This window comes from Cryptomeria japonica, chromosome 11 (genome assembly GCF_030272615.1).
Source record: "Cryptomeria japonica chromosome 11, Sugi_1.0, whole genome shotgun sequence".
NCBI lineage: Eukaryota > Viridiplantae > Streptophyta > Pinopsida > Cupressales > Cupressaceae > Cryptomeria > Cryptomeria japonica.
This window is the reverse complement of record NC_081415.1, coordinates 716,518,407-716,531,192: the sequence shown is the minus strand read 5'-3', so window position 1 is coordinate 716,531,192 and position 12,786 is coordinate 716,518,407.

Here is a 12,786-nt window from a genome sequence, read left to right as displayed (position 1 = left end):
TATAGCTATTGAATCTTTTGCTAGAGGACCTATGGAGGTGGCCCTGGCTTGTGTAGTTTTTCTTCTAGTTAAAGGTTTAGGATTTTCTTTCAAAACCTTTGGCTTTTTTTTAATTCAAATCCAATCCCTTTTTATTCTATGTTTTTTTTTTGAATGTTAGGATTGGTATTTTGCGATCATATGGTTTGTGGAAGTTCCTATATCCCTATGGTTTCCACCCATGGTAGATAAGGCCTCTACTCATGATGTTTTGTTAGGTATAAGGTTGTGGGTTGCCTTTCAAAACCCGATGTTTGTTTGTTTCTTCCATGATTGTTTGAATAGTGCAAGTGTTTTTCTTTAGGTCATGGTTTGGGTTATTTTCCAAAACCCCTTTGTTCTAAAAGTGTAATCCTTTTGAGGTCTCACTACTCATGATTTCCACCCTATTTTGTACTAGGCTTCGGGCCCTCTCCTGGTTTAATCTATTCTAGAACATACTTATATAATTATTTAGTTGGGGGTGTTACATATAATAAGCTTAGAATGGAACGTGACAAGGGAAACGTGGACAACAACATGCCCTATATTAGCATTCCTACCTATTTTGAATGCTATAAGATACAATTACCCTTTTTTTGCATAAATTAAATTCCAAAATTCACAGTTGCAACACAATCTCTTCATAATACACATTAAGATATATAATAGGAGAATTGACCAATAATAATAATTTTTTATCTAAAAATTATATTTGGTTTTTCCTCTTCTATAACTCAACACTCATGTAGTTAGTTTCATTCTTGATAGTTGTACCATATTTATTGAAAATACAACTTAAAATAGAGAAGAGAAACCAACTAAGAAGAATTTGGTTTATCTTCAACTCATATTTATCTCACTTCTCTACAAATTACCCCTTATGAAGATGGAAGTTATTGGATTCATCATTCTCAAATTAAAATAATTGATAGAAAATGCATATTTCGAACAACAATGTCAAAAAATTATAGCAAAGTAATTGTAGCCAATATTCCATTGTGATGAAAATGAAAAAAAATAGAAATGTTAAATCTAGTAGCTATTGTGGGTTTAAGTTAAAGTTTGAAACCTACAAAAGATAATGAAAATAAACTAAAAGAGAATAAACACTTTTTAGACAATGCAAGCTTTCAAGCTTTCTCAGCCCTTGAGATTCTCTTTTATTAAACAATTAAATATTGAGCATAACAAGAAGGGGTGTGGCACACAACTTCTTAAAATTTATGAAATTTTATTGTTGTGTTCTTGCCCTTATAAACTTTTCTTTAGCCCTCATTTTTGTTGTTTGGTTTAGAGGCTATCCAAATTGAGAAATACAATCAACAACCTTAAATAGAAATTGGTAGGGCATATAAATATTTTTAGATATACAAGTTAAATTGGAGGTGTCCAATATCTAATGAGCTTAATATTCTTGTAGTTGCACATGTACACCATCTCCATTAGTAATGTTTCTAAGGTAGTTGTTTTCCCATTATAAAACAAAACCTATTTACATTAACATATAAGTCATGATGTGCTCCTTCAAATTTCTAATGGAAGATAATGGTGAAGTTATTAGTAAAAATTGTTAGAGTAATTTAATGTTAGTACATTATTTCTTAAGATCATAATTCCTAGTTTGATATTTAAAATATAAAATATGTGTATACATTAGAAGTATTGGATCATGAATTAGTCAATTGAGTTTGATAATTACTCAATAATCCAAATTTAATTAAAAAATTACACACACACATGTTGGTCTATAATCATTTTTAAGTGCTTTGATGGCTTGTTTATTTAACATCTTGCCTATTTGACATGTAGTTATTCCATGTGGTAAGTTAGGTAGATTGGTAGGTAGGATATTTGTTCTCTATATACTAGTCCTCTCCCAATGTACCCACTGACTCATCCAATGCATCAGTCTTCATTTGTTTGCAATTCTCTTTCATTTGTAGTTTCTATTTGCCTAATGCACCCGGCTAAATCTCACAACACACACACAAAACATCCCAAATTGCCTAAGATGTTTTCATAGTTATTAAATGACATGTCTACCTATATATACTCATTGACCTTTATAAAAGAAACCAAGAAAAAAGATAAAAATTTAAAGATAAACAATATAAATATATAGATCTTAGAATTATATAGATCTTATCGTTTGTGAGGATTACATACTTGACTATTCTCTAGAAAGATTTATGATATAAGAAAAAAAGTATTTTCATAAACTTTGTTCTTTGAATGAGAGAAATGATGACTAATACAATATATAACTCAAATAATGTGCAACATAAATTTCAAATTTAAAAGTGAAAGAATTTTTTTTTTATTTGGAGGAGGATTTGGATCGACCTTCCCACTGAACTCGGAATGAATCTTCATTGATCAAAGTACTAATTGACAGATATCAGATTAATTGAAAGTCGAAATCCATGTGCAACGAGCAATCTCAAGAAAAACTGGAATTATTTTTCACCCTTGTGGCACTTGGTTCCATGCATCAATTCTATGATATTATTGTTCACTCATTTACAGCTCTTATTATATGCAAAATCAAAACATTTGAACCAAATTTCTCTCGACATGCAAATGTATTTTACTATCGACGTGTCTCGCTCAAGGAATCCATTTATAGAACCCACAAACTTCGCCATCTTGCTAGTCTCATTTAACTATTTTTATTCTCTAATTTATATCTCGCCCAACTCGGCACAATATTTCAATTAATTTCTCTCTTCTTTCCATCTACACAAACTCAAACTTCAAGGTGGCGTTTGGGCTGGTTTTTTAGGGTTTCCAACCTGTCCACTAAGGTCAACGTCACCCATTTCTTCCCTTCTTTTCACGCCTTTAATAACAGTTTCTTATTTCCAATTTGCTTTATACATTTTTTTTTTAGGATAGGGGAAGAGCACGAGTAGCTGTCATAGTTAACTTCACGCACTCATAGATTCTAAATGGTACATCGGATTTTGAATTTAATTTTTTGGTTGTTTTTGTATGCGACTTAACTACTTAAAGCTATTGATCTGGCTTCTCAGTAGTAACGATGCACGCTGTGGAATCAGTTATGCACACAAAGGTCAAAAAGTACACATTTCATAGTGTCGCTTGATACCTAACTAAAGATAAATCGCCAGTACTTGTGGACAAATCTCCCAATAGTTTTGCACAAATGTTCCAATAGTGGTGCACAAATGGACCAATTATGAACAAAAAATTACAAAAAATGACAAAAAATGATTGGCTATTGGTACAAAACAAATTTATTAATGGTGTTTTTACTATGACGGCTATTGGGGAGTCACTATGACAATAAGATGGCGGCTATTGGAACTATGACAGCTATTGTTACTCTTCCCCTAGTACATGGAACATCATTGGATATTACTATACATTGCTACCATCTCAATTCATATTTAGGACCATGTCATATTATTTGTCGGAAATTATTCGATCTTATATTGTTTGTTTTTTTCACATATATTAAGACCTTACAAATTTCCATTAGATTGTATGTATTACTAGTTCCAGTTTGGAACTATAGTCAATGATTTGACATTAATTATTGATTAGAACATTTTTTTTTTTTGTCAATTAGAAATTCTATTTTGTTTGGCTAATTTATATTTTCAAGATTGAAAAGTAAATTTTGTTTGAAAGTTAATAAGTTCAAAATTTGGCATGTTTTTATTAGCCTCTACAAAATGTAAGGGAAGGATTATAATTTCCAAGACAATAAAATGTACATCTTACTATGTTCTATCACTGCATTGCAAATTATCACAACAGAATGAACGGATTCTTTGGGAGAGCTCATAGTACATGTGCAAGAAAAATCTAAGTCATATCAATCTTGCATCACTTGACCATTAATTAGGACACCATTAGGATTGCCTTGAGATTTGATGGATTCTTTGGGAGAGCTCATAGTACATGTGCAATGGAAAATCTAAGCCATATCAGATTTGCATGACTTGACCATTAATTAGGACACCATTATGATTGCCTTGAGATTTAAGTATATAAGAAAAATTGTTCCTCAACCATTTTTCTCTTGACCATTAGGATTTCCTAGAGATTTACTTGTATGAGTATTCTTGCACTTGGCTTATGTATTCTTAACAATGATCAACTAATAAAATGAGGTTAATTAGTTTGAATTTTATGTATATGAGATGTAAAATAATTATTTAAACAATAATTGTGGACACCACCATATTCCTTATTTTTATCAAGTTGTCTTTTTCTTTATATAAGAATGTTTTCGAAACACTTAGTTTATTATTTCTTTTGTTTCACATTGAATTACTCAACTAAAAGCCTAAAAGATAATTTTCCATGTAATTTAATTATAAATTGAGCGGATGCTTCTATTTTAACAATATAGCATAGATTTCGATAAGTGGCAATGTCTCCTGCCCAAACAATTTTGAAATCCCCTCACAATGACTCCCTTGCAGCGCTGGACCCTATGCTGGGCGTTGCTTCTGTTGCTGTCGTGGTCGTGGGTAGTGGCAGTGATACTGCAGACATACCTGGTGGTGGATTTTTGTGGCCCTTGGCTTCATTGGACTCTCTCTCGACATCCCTTGCTGGCGGCCCTGCCTCCTCCCTGGTGGGTGATGTGGATGCTTCGTCTCAACCCTCTGCCTCTGTCGCTAGTGGTTTGCAGGGTGTGCAGTTTTCTAGTCTCCCTCCTCATGTGGTTGCTGATGGAGGCTCTCTCTCGTCTTCACCCACACCCTCTGCGTGAGGGTTTCGGGTTGGGTTCCCCACGGCTAGTGTCTTTGACCTAGTTTTGGATTTGGAGGCCCTTGCTGTTGCTGCTAGTGATGCTCGGGGTGAAGATGCTCTACCCAGGCCCTTTGCTGGAAAGCGTAGCTTTGCCCGTGTGACTAAATCTGCTGCCCAACCTTATAAGGGAGTTCGTCCTCTCCCTTGTGTCAAGACCTCTCCTGTTGTGGTTTGTGGCCGAGAGGTTATGGAGAATGTTGACTTCTATCAACGTAGTGCTCTGGTTTACATATTTACTGGGTTTTGACCTTCCCTCTTGAACCTTCATCGTTGGGTGAGTGATTCTTGGAAGCCCCTTGTTTCTTATGGCATTGAGCTTTTCCCTTGTGCTAAGGGGTTTTTTTTTGCCTCCTTTACCTCTACGCATGAGTGTGATTTGATTTTGGGTGAGCTATGGACTTGGGGGGATCACTCTCTCTCTATCAAGCCCTTGACTCCTTCCTTCAACCCCCTTACAGAATCCCTCTTTGTTCATCCTGTTTGGGTCCGCCTCCCCAATCTCCCCCTCCATTTCTGGGAACATTCTTGTTTTGAGGTCATCGGTAACTCCATTGGCAGCTTCTTGAAGGTTGATGATGCCACGTTCTCCATTGTTCATTCTACCTTTTCTCGCCTTTTAATTGATGTTGACATATCTCTAGCCCTCCCTAGGGATGTGGTTCTTATGGTTGGAGATAGGCCTTGGACCCAACCGCTCGATTATGAGGGCCTCTCTTTTCACTGTCGAAGGTGCTTCTCAATGGGTCACCTTGCTTCTGACTGTTCTCTCTCTCATCACAAAGGTGCTGCTACTTGTTGGAAGGATGCTACGGAAGACCACTTGATGATTAATGCTTCAGATTCTGTTTCAGTTGATTCATCTCATGTTGAGGTGCCCCTTATTGTTGATGAAGGCTTGGTTGATGTTACTATTGTGGCGGACCCTTCCCCCTTGGTTCCTGCACCTGTTGCTCCTGCTCCTCACCTTCACTCCGCTCATGACGTTTGTTCTCTTGTTGCTACTCTGCTGCAACAGCCTATTGCCGCTCTGCAACAACAGTCTGGCAGTGACCCTGTAGGGTCTTCCCCGCTTGATTCTTCTTTCAAAGTTCCTAATGATAGTGTTACCTAGACGGTTGTTTGTCGTAGGTGGAAAGGAAAATCTAACCCCCTTTCCCAAGCCCCCCCTAGTCAAATTATGGGTTTTTCTCCCCCCTCTTGATTTGGGTTGGGTTGTTGATGGTTTGACATGTCAGTTTGGCTTGTTCAACTTTGTTCTTTTAGGATTTGCACCCCTTCTTGGTCTCTTTAGTTTTGATAGCCTTTGGCTTTGTAGAGGGCCAACACCCTAATTAACATTGTTTTTTTAATCAAAAACAATATAGCATTTTGTGGAAGACATATTCTAGATTTAGCAAGTACTATATAAGATTTTTGATTAAATTTTTTAATAAAAAATAAATGTAGGGACTTGGATTCATTTTGTTTATCATAAATCTGAAAATTAACTAATTTTATTAAAAAAATGTTATTAAATTATGTATTTTAAGATTCTAATTTTTCAATTTTGTTATTTTATATAGAGATAAAAAATTGTATAATAATTATTAACTTGTTTAAAAGTTTTAAATAATATATTTTTCACAATATAAATTAAATTAAAATTTATTTATATATATTTATGCAATAGATATTTTCTTAAGAGCCTACACATATTTACCAAAATCATAGAGAGGGTGTTATTGTAAGTAAAAGCATAACCAAATAAAAGTTCACAGGGGAAATTGAACTTAACCAATCATTAAAAAAAGAGAGTCCTACCTAAAGAGTAGATTCACCAATCTAAAAACTCTAAGACAATTTATGCCTAAGAAAATAGTTTTGCAAGATACAAGTTAATAGGTGAAATGTCAAACTTTTACAAAAATGCATTATCAATATTACATTATGGTGACATTATTTTCAATACAATTGTTTCTTTGACACAATTAATTTGACAACCAATGTCACGGTACATGGCTCAATATTTTTCAATGCAATACTCTATGGAGAAAAAGTAGCAAGACTTGCATAAAAATATGTATAGATGGCTAAGACTCACTCGAGGTTGTGTGGGTTCATTGTTGATTCCCTAGGCCTCCCACCAACTAAAAGACCCAAACCACCTAACAATCAAGTGGAGGAGGCAAGCAAGAAGAAGCCTATAGAATTGTGGGGCAAGCAACATTATTACAACTTATATGCTCTCCCTCCCATGGGTTGGGGTGATTAGCTTGTTCCTTGGGTGGAATACCCACCAACCCATAGTTGTGCCATAAATACGCTTCATGCGCTAGGTGAGCATATTCTGTTCAGTAAGATGAGTTTCAGTTTCTTCCCTCTTTTCTTGAATCACCTTACTTTTGAATCCTAGTGGGTATAGAAATAGTAGAGTAAGAAGAAAGGGTAGCAACTTACCCGTCACCATTTCTTTGAATGACATTAAGCTAGCTCCATGCTCCCCACCAACCCCACACATGGAGGTTTAGCCCTACTATTCTAAAGGTGCCCGTAACACCAAGTGTATAGTCTCAAAAAGAGGTGGGAAGAATTCAAATGTGACCTGCTTATTAGTTGTGGTGCCTCGAGCTTGAAGCATTTGTTGCAAAGATTGAAAACTCATATATATATAAAGTAGAACTGAAGGAGCCAATTTTGGTTTTGATGGCTAGCCTACATTTTTCAAGTGAAGATGAAGGTTTGGTCAACGACCAACATTTGTATACAAGAATATTGCAAACGCATATGGCCAACCAAAGTATACAATATCATGTGTACAAAATCTCTACATGATTGAAAAATATCCCATGACTCGCAAGCTATTTGAAACAAAACACAACCAAAAAATGCTTTTAATAAAATATCACATGACTCACTAAAGTAAAACAAAAAATATGTGAAGCAACTATGATTCAAGGCATTCAAAGCTCATCAACAAGACTAAAGATGACAGTATAATCTTACATGGAAAAAATAAAAGATAGACAAAAAAACTGACAGTATAATCTTACATGGAAAAAATAAAAGATAGACAAAAAAACATGTGTGTAGTTTGTGCATGACTCCATTTAAAAAAATATATAAGAAATATTACACAAAAAATAATGTACACACATATTAGTTATTATTATCAAATAAAAATATTTGTTTGGTAACAAGATAGAGAAGTTTTGTAAGGAACAACTACAAATAACATAAAACCACCATATATGCAACCCTAGAAGAGATCAAAAAACAAATAAGCCACTATGGCACATAGCTACACTTTTAGAAATTGAAGAAAGATTAGCATCACTTCAAATTAAATTTGCACTTAAATTTGGCAATTAGGAAACACAAGACCTTATGATGGACTAAGTGGAACTATTATCAATGTGCAAAAAAAAGTAGAATCATACAAACAATATTTCCACAATCATCTAATGATATATGAATAATTGTTGTTACATTGTAGAGATGTTTGCAATACACAAATGCATATCAAAAGCAAGAGTGTGATTGAATGCTATTATGAATTATCTCAATCAGTTGTGCAAACCAACACTATGCAAAATACAAAATGTAAAATTAGACAAAAATTGGCACAAAAATTTGTACCCTTTACAAGAACAAGTTCCTAGCATCAAGTGTTCATAAAGTCATGATTACAATGAGGTTGATAATGCCATGGAAACTAAAACATGTTGGCATTATGTGAACCGGTATGAGTGATGACATTGTATGTTGTCATTGATGTCAATATGATGAAGAGGAGAGAACCGGTATATGTGAGAACCGGTATAACACTGTGAACAGACATTTGTGCCAAAGTGAAGCGGTGTGTTTGTTTAAGGTGAACCGGCATGTGGTTATGGGAACCGGCACATGGAAGCTTTGTATGACTACCAGTTGGTAGTCTCAACTTCAGGGTTTCCGACTGTAGTGCTTCAAGCCCGTGTGGCTCAACCGATGACTTTGTGTGATGAGTTAGCATTGTAATGAAGAATAGATCATGTTGCCATGTCAGCCTTGTGTGCGTGAAGGATCTTGCATGAAGGAGATTGTTCCCATCTACCTCGGGAATGTGCGAAGTCTGTAAATGGTGAAAACACGTGATGGGTTATCAGTCACCATGAAATTGGTGGAAAATGAACGATGAAGAACATCTTGAGATTGGATCAAGACTATTGCATTTAATGCAGTGTGCTCAACGGTCAGGATTGAACCGTTTGAATTGCTTAACCTAACAGGTTTAGGGTTTAGGGTTTATGCTACCGATCTATCTATTTCCTATAAGGTCGATGTTGTGTTTCTTTCTGGAGTTGTTGGCAAAAGCTGTGTGTGAGTATCCAAGTGAAGAGATACGTGATTCTTGCCAGACCAGAAGAGAGAAGTGATACCTACAGAGTGTAAGTGCAGAAGGTGAAGAGGAGCTAAAGCGGATCTACATTGGCATTAAGTGCTATTACCAGATCATTGTAATACCTGTTGATCTCTAACCACTTCAACAATTGGGAAATCCCTTAACAGGGTAGCTTTAATTGGCTTACTGTAAATCCTTTAACAGGGTGACTCAAAACCATTGAGTTCTTGAAATCCTCTAACAAGGTAACCTTTAACCGGGTATTCTAGCCATCCCTTAACCAGGTGATCCCTAACACGATCGGTTCCTAACAGAACCTATTGTATTAGTCTTTAACCGGACAAGGCTCCTAATAGAGTAGACTTCTAAAGAGTTCAAAAACAGCTTGTGGGTATTCATCCCCACTGTGGTTTTCCCCAGTTGGGGTTCCACGTGAAAAATCTACGAGTCATGTGTGGTGATATTCTTGTGATGGTTTGAGTGATTTGTGTCTAAAGGTAAATCATGTTGATCTAGTTGTTTATATATCTTTTGATGATAGATTACATGTTCATGCACTAGGGTGAAATGGAAATGAAGTATTAGAATGTATGAAAAGATAAGTGTCAACCGGTTTATGCTTGTCTCAGTTATTTTGGGTTTTTTCGGTTGTACTCTATTTAAGACCGATGTTATTGTTTGTCTATCAATGCATAGTGTTTGCTGACAAACTAGTTTAGGATTGTGTTTTTTTCTGAACTGATTCACCCCCCCTCTCAGTACTGGTTTGGTACTATTCATTCATCATTGAGTTATCAATTGGTATCAAAGCGTCCTCTAGGTCCTCTGTGTTATAAGCTTAACTGCTTGAGGTAAAGATCTCAGTCTAATGATGAAGAGAGAAGGTCCAAAGTTCAACAAAGAAAATTTTAGTATATGGAAAGAAAGAATGAAGATATACATCAGAAGCATGGGTGCTCAACACTGGAGCTATGTTGAGAATGCCTATTTTTCCCCTACGGGTACTCTCACCAATGACCAAAAGAGAGAGATGCAGGAGAATGGGCAAGTCATGGAAGCCCTAATTAGTAGTTTATCTGACATTGAGTTTATTGATGTCCAAGATAAGGTAAATCCCAAAGAGGTATGGGATACTCTTGAAAATATCTATGGCGGTGATGAGCATGTAAAACAAGCTAAGGAAGAAAGCCTTAGACGGAAGTTTGAAGACATGCGGATGGTTGAAAGTGAGACCATTCAATAGTATGGAATTAGAATCAAAACTGTTGTCGGAGATATCAAGAGTGCAGGTGGTAAAATGGAAGATTCCACTGTGGTAAGCAAAGTTCTGAGATCCTTATTACTGGTCTATGCAATAAGGGTTGCTGCTATTCAGGAGTTGAGATCAATAGACAAGACTAAGGTATCCCTAGACTCCATCATTGCAAAGTTGACAGCCTATGAGCTAAATAGTTTTGATGGCAGTGTTCAAAAGACTGAATCAGCTTTTAAAGCTTCTGTTGTACCATCCAGAAAAGGAAAAGAAGCTAGCACTAGTGGTGAACCAAGATAGAGCAGAGAAATGGATGATGAGGAGATTCTGATGGCATTTGAAGCTCTTCTTGCTAGGAAACTTCCTAAAGGAACTGACAAATACAGAGGTAAGCTCCCTTTGAAATGCTTTTCTTGTAATTAGATAGGACATATTGCTGTAAACTGTCCTAATGGTGACAACAAGGACAAACCAAAAAGGTTCAAGAAATTCAATGGAGGAAACCAGAGAAACTATTTTGTGGCAGTTGATGAAGGTGTCATAGATGAGGAATCAGAAGATGAAGAAAATGAAGATATTGTGTTTATTGTTGTCAACGAAGATGTGTCAGACAAGAAGGCTCTTGTCTCCCGCTTTGATAATTCCAATGAGTGGATTATTGACAATGGCTGTTCTCACCATATGACTGGTGACCAGAGAAAGTTTCTATCCTTGGAAGAGTATGATGGTGGTGTGGTTTGCTTTGGTAATGATGCACCATGTATGGTCAAAGGCAGAGGGTCCATCTCTCTAAATGGAAAGAGTAGTGCTGACAATGTGTATTGGGTTGATGGTCTCAGACACAACCTTCTGAGTGTTGCCCATCTGAATGATAGTGGTCTCACTCTGGAATTCAGGAATGGAGTTTGTATTATCAGAGGAAAGAGTGGTGAACTGGTGGCCACTGGTATGCAGACCAAAGGTAACCTATTTCAGCTGAATGCAAATATAAGTATATGTCTTATGGCTAAATTTGATGATAGCTGGATATGGCATAGGAGACTCTGCCATGTAAACTTTGATAACAATGTGAAGGCCAGTAAGATCAAGGAAGTTAGAGGGTTGTCGGTGCTAAGCAAACTGGAAAATACCTTGTGTAGAGAGTGTCAATTGGGGAAAATGTCTTCCTCAACCTTTAAAGGTAAACATTTCATTTCTGACAATTTGCTTGATCTTGTGCATACTGATTTGTGTGGTCCTATGAAAACTAGGAGTGTGCAGGGTGACAAGTACTTCATGATTCTCATTGATGACTGCTCAAGAATGATGTGGGTCACATTCTTGAAAGATAAGTCTCAAGATTTTGTAAAGTTCAAATCTTTCAGAGCATTAGTGGAGGAGGAAAGTGACAAAAGGATCAAGTGCCTGAGAACTGATCAAGGAGGGGAATTCACTTCCAGTGAATTCAACAAGTATTGTGAAGAACATGGCATCAAGAGGCAAATGTCTACCCCCCAGACTCCACAATAGAATGGCCTAGCAGAGAGGAATAACCGGACTGTGGTTGAAGCAGCTAGAACTATGTTGATTCAAGGAAAAGTTGTTCACACCTTTTGGAGAGAAGCGGTGAGCACTGCAATCTAAACAATGAACCGGGTACTCATCAAGAAAGGTAAGGATAAAACTCCTTATGAGTATTGGACCGGTAAGACACCTGTAGTTAGCTATTTTAGAGTGTTTAATAGCAAATGTTATATCGAGAGGAGCAAACACCAGAGCAAATTTGATGCGAAATGTGATGAGGGAATATTCCTAGGGTATTCTACCAAGAGAAAAGCTCTCAAGTGTTTCAATAATAGAAGTCAAAGAATTATGGAAAGCATCAATGTAAGAGTTTATGAAACCTCTGAGAAAATTGAGGAAACCGGTAGTGAGCAATCAGTAAATGAATCGGTTGTAACCTTCTGGGAACCAGTTGCTAGTCAACCAAGTACTAGTAACACTGTTCCTACACCAATAGATGTAGATGCTGATACTGATGGAGATGAGGATGAAGAAGAAAAGAAAGAGGAATCTATTAAGACCGTTCCTCGGTATGTCAAGCTGAATCAGGATCCTAAGCAGATCATAGGAGATAAGGATGCAGGAATCCTTACAAGAAGAAAGGTTAGAGAAAACTCATGTATGATCTCTAATTTTGAGCCTAAATCATTCAAAGAGGCACATAAAGATGAAGACTGGTTCAAGGCAATGGAAGAGGAACTTGACCAGATAGACAGAAATAGTACATGGTCTTTGGTACCTAGACCAGAGCATAAAAATGTCATTGGTACCAAATGGGTTTTCAGAAATAAGCTGAATGAGGATGGCACATTGATTAGAAACA